At 53.4% G+C, this 9,956-nt stretch overlaps 1 long non-coding RNA gene across 1 annotated transcript; it reads right to left on the bottom strand.

Moving 5' to 3' along the window:
* Window positions 1–623: 623 nt before the first annotated feature.
* Window positions 624–8,784, bottom strand: LOC103659993. Its single transcript, XR_567648.2, has 3 exons — window positions 8,700–8,784; window positions 4,947–4,988; window positions 624–1,426 (listed from the first exon to the last, which is right to left on the bottom strand). It is a non-coding gene; the product is annotated as an uncharacterized LOC103659993 (long non-coding RNA).
* Window positions 8,785–9,956: the final 1,172 nt, after the last annotated feature.

Genomic DNA, 9,956 nt, shown 5'->3' with positions numbered 1-9,956 from the left:
ACTTAAGCCTCACCGGCCTGGGGGAAGGTGGGAACGTCCCCATCTTATGGACAAGGACATTGAGACGCAAGGAGGTCCCAGCCTGTTGGTGGCAGGGCCAGGATATTAACCAGCTAACCAGCTCGAAGAGGACACTTGACCAGTATTCCTAAAAGGGAAGAAGGGAGGGTATATTTAGAAGGCCAGCGACCCTGAGGCACGTGTTTCTCATAAAGGACTCCGCTTTCTGCCCGTGACCCTTCACCTTTTCCTCCACAGACCTATTTCCTTTTTCACATTTGACCCCCTTTGGAAATTTTCTTCATCAGTGGGCTGTTTCTGCCGGGTTTTGATAGCCCCGTTTTTATTTACATGCAAATTCACAGCAAGCAGCTCGCATGTGAATACTATTCTAATGATTAAACTTCTATGGCTCATCAGAATGCTGTATCGTAATTGGCTGCAAGGTTGCCGATACCCACAATAGTCTGATTTGGAGCAGAACCAATTTCTGCATCTGCATAATCAAAGGGAACAGGAGACGGGCAGAATGTACACCTATTTTATATGTGTTTCTTCAAGGTCAAATAATCTTTTATTCCCTTCCCAATCTACATATTCATAAAGACCTTTGTACAATTAATGAGACAGAAGATTAAATGGTTGCAGATTAAGAACAAACCCTACTGTTCTAATTAGAGTGGAAGTTACTTAGTCAATCAGATTGGAATTCCAAATTCAAACTCGCTAAAGCAGAGGTATAACCATGCCAACACACACATGGTCTTCCAGTCAGCAGCATGTGTGCAGCCGCGGGAGCCTGGGCAGGAGAGCCAGGAGCCCTGGTGATCGTTTCTGCCTCCTCCCAGAGAGGGGCCCCGGTGGCTAAGTACCCCCAATGGTAGATGGATGGAGGAGAGGGGACGGAATCCCATCATATCCCAGCAAGGCAATGTTGTTTGACCCTGTTGTAATAGACGAAGAAACAGGTCTCCCACCTTGGCTGGATTCTAGATTTTCCCGGAGACTTCTCCTTGGGAATCTTAAGGGCTTTTGACAATCAGTGAGAACTTAATGGGTGAGGTCTTGGGGCACTGGGGCTGGATACAGAAAGAGTTAAGCTGAGGTCCCTTCTGTCTGGAGCTTCCTTTGGGACGTCAGGTTCTGCACATCTGAAAAGGCAACAAATCGAGAGGGGATTTGAAGCAGCGTCTTCACTGGGGCTTCATAGACTCCTCCGGTGGTGTTTCTCAAAGCGCCGTTCTGGAACCTGTGTCCCAACAGCCTGGGACCTGGCCAGAGTGAAGATTCCTGATTCTACCCCAGACCAGCCGATAAGGCCGGGATGCCTTTGGTTTTGACAAAGCCCCAGATGATTCTGACGCAGGCTGGAAATCACGCGCTTGGAAGATCCACGGAGGGGCTGATTCGGAGAACCCACTAACTCCTAGATATGGAATACAAGATTTTACTTTTACATATATTCATCTGGAAAGACTTTGATAGCTTCCACCGGGTTCTCAAAATGGCCATGCATCAAAAATAAATAAATAAATAAATAAATAAATAAATAAATAAATAGATAAAAGTGGGGAGAGGTAGGAATCCCCTGGATAGAGGAAAAAGATTAGAACAGGTTAGGACCATATAACCCAGGACAAACTATAGAACCCCGCTCCCCCCCCACCCCCGTGCAGTGAGGTGTTGGCCGATCTTTCTTGCCAACCCCAGTGGTGCAGGTGACAGCCGCCCAGTAGTTCACAGGACAGAGGGTGAAGGGATGGCCTGGATGAGAGCTCTTCCCAGCAGAGGTGGGTTCATTTGGTCCAAGGAGGGGGGTGTATTCTGGGTGGGGACGCAGAGCAGAACTTTACAGGTGGGAATGAGCATGGCCAGGGGTGGAGTTGGGTGCGCTCCGCCAGCCCAGGGAGCTGAGTCTTTCTCTCCTTGGGCAGGCAGGCCCAGTCTCCCTGCTGATCCCTCCGTGATTTCCTGACCTTGAAGCTTGGTCCCATTTGCACCAGGAGCAGACAGTGCACCTTCTCTGGCTTGGAGCGCCTCCCCCACCCCCGAGAGCACGGAGTCTTCTTCCAACCTTCTGTATGATGGCTAATGAGATCACGTCTGCCTCTCGGGAAGGGGCGATTACCCTGCTGCACCGGGTTATTACTCTTTACAAGTGGCGCTCAGCCTGCCCGGCTATTTGCCTGCCCCGGGCCACACACACCTGGCCGTGGCCGGGGCAGCTGCTGGCACCACTCCCTGGCAGCTGGCTCCTGAGCAGACATGGCCTTCATGGTGGGCAGAGAGGGGTGGGGGAGGTAGCACCCAGGCCTGTCCAGGCCTCGGGGCCAAATCCCAGTAGGAGTGGCACAACCCCCACCATGCCGCTCCCAGCTGGGCTCAGCCCTGGGGACCAGGCAGGGAATCTGCAGGCCCTCAAGGCCGGGGGAGGATTCCTACCCATGCGGAGGTCCAGGTGTATTAGAGGGGCTGGGCCCTCATCTTGCGGAAGGCCCTTGAGGCCTCCAGCCTGCTCTGCATGGAGAAGCTTCATCAGAGCCTGCAGGAATAGTGAAGGGAGGCACCATCTGTCTGTCATGCAGGAACTTGGCCAGGAGGCCCGCCCTCCTCACAGACGTGTTGCTCCTCCAGCCTGCAGACCCTCGCTGCCATCCCTGAAGCCACAATCCAGCTTTCCCAGATTGCCCTGCCTGTCCCTGTCCTTCCCCTCGGTTTGGTTCCCTCCCCATCTGGGATCCGCGTAGCCAGCTTGCAGGGGTCAGAGGAAGGGGGATGGACACAGCAGCATTCTGGAGGTGTCAGGGACATGACCGCTGCCCACAAAGGCCCTGGCAAGCCGGGAGGACCGGAAATCTCACCACAGGGGCCACACTGTCTTGTCCCTGTCACCCCTCCCCCACATTAACCTCTGTCCACCCTTGTGTGCCACCCACCCATCACAGGGCCTGTGGGGGCTGCCATCTTCCTGTGTCCCCACACCTGTTTCTGCCGCAGCTGTCAGCAGGCCTCAGGGGGTCTGGGGTGGGGGGAGCCACTTTCGGGAGGTCCCCATGGATGTCCCCGTCCACACCCGGTGACGGGAGCGTCCTCATGCTGTGCCTGAGCACCTGTCCCCTGGCTTTCATCTCGGTCCAAAGCCAAAGCCTCACATACTGGCTTTCTGGGAGGGCAACTGTGAGGGAAAGGAGAGAGCCGATGGAACAGTTGTCTACAACTGGGTCATGGTCTTCAGCATCCGGAAGGGGTACAAGAGACCCCCCCAGAAAACCCTCACCCCCACTTGGGGCCTAGAGAGTCATAGGCCTGAACCGGACCACCCAGAGCGTGTCCCCTCTGAGCACCCATGCTCGTCTGCTTGGGCACCTAGAATAAAATAACCACAGACATGGGGATTTACACAGCAGAAGGTTGGGGGAGCATATGAGTGGCTCAGTCAGTGAAGCGTCTGACTCTTGCTTTGGGCTCAGGTCATGATCTCAGGGTTGTGGGATCGAGCCCTGCATCAGGCTCTGTGCTCAGCACTGAATCTCAGCACTTGAGATTCTCTCTCTCTCTCCCTCTGCCTTTCCCCCCCACTCGTTCTCTCTCTCAAATAAATAAATTAATTAAATATTTAAAAAAACCCAAAACAGCAGAGAGTTGTTTTCTCACAGTCCTGGAGGCTGGAAGTCCAAGATCAAGGGGTCCGCAGGGTTTGTTCCTTCTGAGGACCCTGAGGGAAGGATCTGTTTCTGGCCTCTCTCCTTGGGTGGCCAAGGAGATGGCCATCTTCTTCTGTGTCTTCACATGGTCTTCCTTTTGTCCATGTCTGTGTCCAAATTTCCTCTTCTTATAAGGACACCAGTCATATTGGATTAGGGCCCGGCTAATGACCTTTATTTTATTTTATTTTTTAAAGATTTTATTTATTTATTTGACAGACAGAGACAGTGAGAGAGGGAACACAAGCAGGAGGAGTGGGAGAGGGAGAAGCAGGCTTCCCGCTGAGCAGGGAGCCCGATGGGGACCCTGGGATCATGACCTGAGCTGAATGCAGACGCTTAATGACTGAGCCACCCAGGCACCCCCCACCTAATGACTTTTAAATTAAATTTAAATTTAATTGCCACTTTGAAGGCCCTTTCTCCAAATATCATTATGTTCAGAGGTCCTAGGAGTCAAGACTTTAATATATGGCTTTGACGGGGAACACAGTTGAGCGCCTAATAGGATCGATCCCAGAGACCCACAGTTTCTCTGGGGCTGGCCTCCAGGGCAGAAGTGGCCCTTTCCCTGGGAGACAATTAATGGTGAGGGAAACAAACATGGAGCCAGGCTCAAGGGAAGCCACTCATTCTTGAAGTTGGGAGGTCCTGGATCCATCTCATACAGCCTCCTGCTCCAGTGGACCACCAGTTAATCTTTCTGGTTAATCTGGAGCTTTTCACATTTTTTGGTTTGAAAATGTGAGGAGCGAAGCACACACCCAACCTGATTCTATGAAGTAGATGCCCTTATTCCTATTTTAAACAGAAGCAAAGTGAGGCACGGGGTCACCGCGGAGATGGGAGAGCTGGGATTTGAACCCAGACTGTCTAGTCCTGGAGATCACGGTCCTATCCAATTACTTGAAGAAAATGTAGGAATTTTTTTAAAAAAATTCTCAAGGTGGGAAAGGCTTCCTAAAGCATGATGGAGATCTAGACATATTAAAGGAAAAGACTGATGAATTTAACATCCAACAAAATTCCTTCATGGTCAGGGAAAACCACATGTAAAGTGTGACAATTACCACTCTCCTTAATATGCAATGAGCTCTTCCAAATCAATAAGAAAAAGTCCAAGAACCCAAAAGGAAAATGGAGGCAGGGGAGGGAAGAAAGAATGAAAAGCTATGACCAGGGAGTTCACGGAAGAAATATAAGTAGCTACTAACATGCAAAGAGTCACCCAAGAGCACTCACGGTTCAAGAAATGCCACTCAAACACTGAGTCTCCATTTTCTCCTGTTGAGAGGCAAAAGGAAAACGTTTTACAATCCCGGTACTGATGAGAGAGTGGGAAAGGGAAATTTTTCTATACTTTGGAAGGGAGTATAAGTTGATGGTATTTAGGGTCTGGCAGAATCGAAACAAGATTGGCATTGCAAACACCATTCCGCTCAGCAATGCAGCCGTGAGGTAGAGGTATGCCCCGCTTTCCGAAAGTTCACGTTACGCCTCTGCACTTTTACGAAAGACCTATAATAGTAACTATTTTTGGAAAAAAAGAAACCCGAAAGGATTTTTGTTTTTACTCGAAAAACAAAAACAACATTCATTGCTTGTCTTGCAGTAAGCCCTTATAGAGGCAGTGTGCACCCCAAGCCACAAGGATGGCCCCACCATACTCCTTCCCTGGGAGTTACACTCAGCATCTTAGCATAGACCCCCAGAGCTTCGAACTTAATCTGGGAGCATCTGTGCCTTATCTCAATTTATTCTTTGCATCCATTATCATGATAGGTGCTAAAGTATGCAAAAACCTAAGAAAGGTTTCTTCGGGGTCTGGGAAGCCTCAAATGATTTTCCATATAAGTGAATGCCAATTGCTTCTTTGCTTGACGCCGTTTTGGCTTAGGAAACGTTTCCTAGGAAAAGCTCTGATTTCGGATAGCAGGGGAACCCTGTCTGTCTGCCCACAGATTCTCTAAGAATGCTCATTACACCAGCCTTTGAAATAGTGAAACAATCTAGAAACAGCCTCAAAGCACTGATAGGGCAATGATGGGAGGAATTACGTCCCTCGCTCCCTGGAATGGAATTCCACCCAGGTGTTAAAAGGACCGAGGTCGCTTCATAAATTCTGGCGTTGGGATGGGAGTGGGACAGTGTGACCCAGGATGTATTTATTAAGTGAAAAGGTGATGCGCTTTCAGGAGCCTTGTGTAGAAGCCGTCTGGCATTAGTGTGAGCACAGGAATCGAGAAACGTTCCCTCAGGGGAGGAGCACTGAGGGCGAGAAGGTGACCTTCGCTGTCTCCGTCCTTCCCGGTGCGCTAGGGTTCTCAGACTCTCAGGTGCACGGGCATCCCCTTGGAGGGTCTTGTTCCAACGCAGCCTCCCAGCTGCTCCCAGCACGTCTGAGGCAGCTGGTCTGAGTGCGTGTCTCCAGCACGTTTCCAGGGACCACATTTGAGAACAACTGTGGCAGTGCATGAACTTGGGTGCGTGTAGGGTATCTGTTCTATAAAAGTTTTTAGAAATAATTTATAAAGATAATCGCTGGCCTGGGACCAGGGCTGGCCTGCACTTCTTCTGTAAAACCCAGGCCAGTGATTGGTTTTCACCTTGCTAGTCAGGAAAACACTCACTAGCTGTGTCTACACTCGGTCTCCTGCCTTCACCCTCCCCCAACGGGGCGAGCCACACTTGGAATCAATATCCTACGGTCGGTCCTGCTCTAGACAAGGAGCCGGGGGACCCTGCCGCTGGAGCCTTCTCTCTAAGATCAAAGCCCCAGATCCCCTCGCTGTTAGAGCAGCCCCGTTTGGGTTGTATAATCCCAAATCCCATGATCAGCGAACCTCTCTTCTCCCCCTCTCCCCCCGCCCAAGTTAGAGAAATGCAAAAAAAGGAATGGTTGACACCTGTCCCCGTGGAAAGGTGACAACCTCACGGTGATGAGCCTGACTCCTGGGAGCCCGGGCACCCAGAGACTCTTAGCTGTAAAAGCGACAGCGATTTCCCACACTGGGAAGAGAGGTGCTTGCTAAGGAAGGGCACGTTTAATGAGGAAGATGGGGTCCTCCCTCAGAAGCCTTGCTCTGTGTGATGAATGTCGTTTGGAACCTCCCCGCTGTGACAGCGAAATCGGGGTCCTTGAGACAGCCCCCAGGTCACCCCCAGGATGAAGTGCCAGCAGCTGTGACCCAGATTCCCTGCTCAGAGCTTGTGGGTGCTCTCTGGCCTCCTCCCTCCTAAATCAGGGGGATCGAGTCATGCCCACAGCCTCCTCCCTTCCAGCACCCCTGTGAGGCAGAGCCCCGAGAAGGACCCCCACCAGATCACTCAGTAAGTAACACAATGCCTTGACCCACATGGCTGCTGAGTGGAGTGGCAGGGTCCCTCGGCCACCCTGTCCCCTCAGGTGTACTTCCCAGCCCCCCGGGAGAGCTGTTCCAGTCCCCTCCCACGTGCCCTCAGCACAGGCTCTATCTCCCTCCTCTCTCCCTCTCCTCCCTGACCACCAAAGCTGTGACCTCATTCGCCTCTCTCCATCCTTGCCATCCTGCCTCCATTTCTGTTTTCAAAAGGGGGAGAAAGCATTTTGATTATGAAGCATTTCCAGGCCTGTCTAGGTTTGCCAAGTGCTGGGTCTTTTGTTTGCTTTTCTCTCCCTGTCCCCGCCTGAGTAGAGGAAACGTTATTATCTCCTCTTGACAGGTGAAGAAGTGCTGACCGGGGAAGGTCCCCATGCAGGCCAAGGTCAGACACGGCCAGGCACGGACACTGAGCGGAGAGCCTGGGGTGGGTGTGCAGGGGGTAGACTGCGGGACTGAGACCCTAGCCTGGGGGTGGGGGGTGCGGCTGCCAGGCTCCAGAGACACCAAGACACCAGCACCCCCCCCTCCAAGCTCAGAGGAGAGGAGGACTTGGATGCAAATCCTACTTTGCAGGGAGGGTAGGGTCTGAACTGAGAGGCTCTGAGAACAGGGGGCAGGAAGTAGTTTAATGCCTAGACTTCCAACCCTTCGGTCGTTCCCATGATCCTCAGTGGATTCTTCGAAGTGTCCATGGGCAGTCGGGGAACATCATGGAAGTCAAGGCTCCTGGGCTCGGGGACATGTCCCAGAACACTGAGCTCATCCTTGGTGACCTAAGTGAGCTTTCCCCAGTGTCTTTCTCCTGATGGCACAGTCTCACTGGACGCAGCCTGGGCTTTATGGGGCCACACCCGAGCCGGGACGGGTAGGAGGCTCCGGTCTGCCCCACGGTGGTCTGAGTGCCGCCTCTGTGGAGCGGCTACTTGGAGGCCGTCCGAGCAGATGTCAGAGTCCACTGTGACCAGCCAAAGGGCTGACTCGACCTCCACCTCCTGCCTCCCTACCTGGATTTTGTTTCAGACAGCTGCGCCTCCAGCTTCCCGGGTAGCGGGGACCTGGAAGTGTGCGAGGTCACCAGTATGACTGAGGCTGCCAGTGAGTCGCACGTGGCAGGGTGCTGGGATGCGGGGGAAGAGCTGGTTCCAGACACAGTCACCGCCCTGTCTCCTGGCTGCTTCCTGCTCTTCCTGCCAGAATGCAGAAGCGAAATCCGGCCAGGGGTGGCCGCCTGGTGACTAAGGATGGCACAGCCCAGAGCTCAAAGGAGTCTGGGACCCTGGTGCCCCCCCCCCCAGCACCACCCACCCTGTCTGCTTCTGGCCTCGTTCTGTAAGAAAACAAAACTCCTATGAGGCGAAGTTGCTGTGGCCGATTGTGTTCAGGGGAGGCTGAACAGAACCCCAAGTCCCAGAGGTGGTGGAGCCCAGCAGAAAAGAGGGGCCCCTGGTTAGCTGCGGCCGCTCTGTGCCAGATCTGGCTCTCGGAACCTTGCACCTGCCCCTGCCCCCACTGTACACCCAGAGCCTTCCTTGAGCCCACAGCCTCTCCCCGAAGCTGCCAGGAGCTGTGAGCCGTGCCCACCCACTCTGGTTCTGCTCGTTCAGCCTCCGCTCCCTTCACCCCTGCGAGGCACCTTCATGAAAGACTTCCGTGTGAGCTCAGTCCCAGGCAGACAGGGGCAGGTCCAGCAAACCTTCACCTCTGCCTTGCCCTCCACAGTGGTCGGACTTGACCGTCTCCATGTGATCTCAGCACAGCCCTTGGTGTCCGAGCAGCTGCTGTTTGCTCCTCCCCAGGCAGAGATGAGGCAACAGTTGATGAAGTGACTTGCTGGGGACATGTGACTGGTCAATGGCAGAGATGGAACCAGAACCAGGTGTTCTGACCTGTAGTTCTCAAAGGAGGGCTCCCTGAGCCCATGTCCCATTCACTGGGCACTGCTGGCCAAGCAAATCCCCAGCTCCTACTCCAGACCCATTGACTTAGGATCAGGGCGGGGGGCTGCCCAGGGAATCTGCATCAGCAAGTGTCCCCCATGGCCCTGGCCTGATTCCGGTGCCCTCTGAAGCCCAAGGACCTCTCTCTTTGCTGAGCTGCCTCCCCAGCGTGAGGGTCAGACCTGTGACGCGTCAGGTGCAGCCTCTGGACTGACCCTGTGGTTCCAGACGACTCTGAGCCAAGCCCTTCAGGAAACAGAGCTTCTCACTGGGGAAGCTGTGAAAGTCCCGATGCTCGGGCTGAACTTTAGACCGTAGAACATCAGATCTCCACGGTGGGATCCAGGCCATGGGCAATTGTTAAAGTTCTTCAGCTGGTTCCAAGGCTGAGCGGCAGCTGTCCCCACACTGGGTAGGTCCCTCTCAAGCTAGCAGGCACCAGTATCCCCTGGAAAGCTATTAAACACAGGTGGCCGGCTCCACCCGGAGTGTCTAATCCCCCAGGTCTTGGGAGCACCCAAGAATTCGTATTTTTGACTTCTCAGGTGCCGCTGCTGCTGCTGGACTGGGCAGCACGCTCTAGGAACCCCTGGTGTAGAAAAAAGAAGGGGCAGAGGGGAAATTAAGAAAGGTTCCATTTGGCCATTACGTTATGACTTGCTCTATCGAGCAGGACCCGCCCGGTCTTATTTTCCTAAATGTTACACGAGGCTCCCCAGGGATGGGTTCTCCCAAATCCACCTGCTGAGGATCGGAATCTGTCTCTTATAACAATTACAGCCATATAGACGGAGAACTGGGACCTGCGCCCGGGGCCCCCAGGGATGGCTGGGCAGGTTGTGCACTACACAAGCCCAGGGGCCACTGGACCCATCTATGTGAGCTGTTGCCTCCCGGTATTGTCAAGCCCGACAGGCTTCCTGCTGATAGCTCTGAGTGTCACCATGGAGACT

This window comes from Ursus maritimus, unplaced genomic scaffold (genome assembly GCF_017311325.1).
Source record: "Ursus maritimus isolate PB19 unplaced genomic scaffold, ASM1731132v1 scaffold_27, whole genome shotgun sequence".
Lineage (NCBI taxonomy): Eukaryota > Metazoa > Chordata > Mammalia > Carnivora > Ursidae > Ursus > Ursus maritimus.
This window is presented reverse-complemented; position numbering and strand designations above follow the sequence as displayed.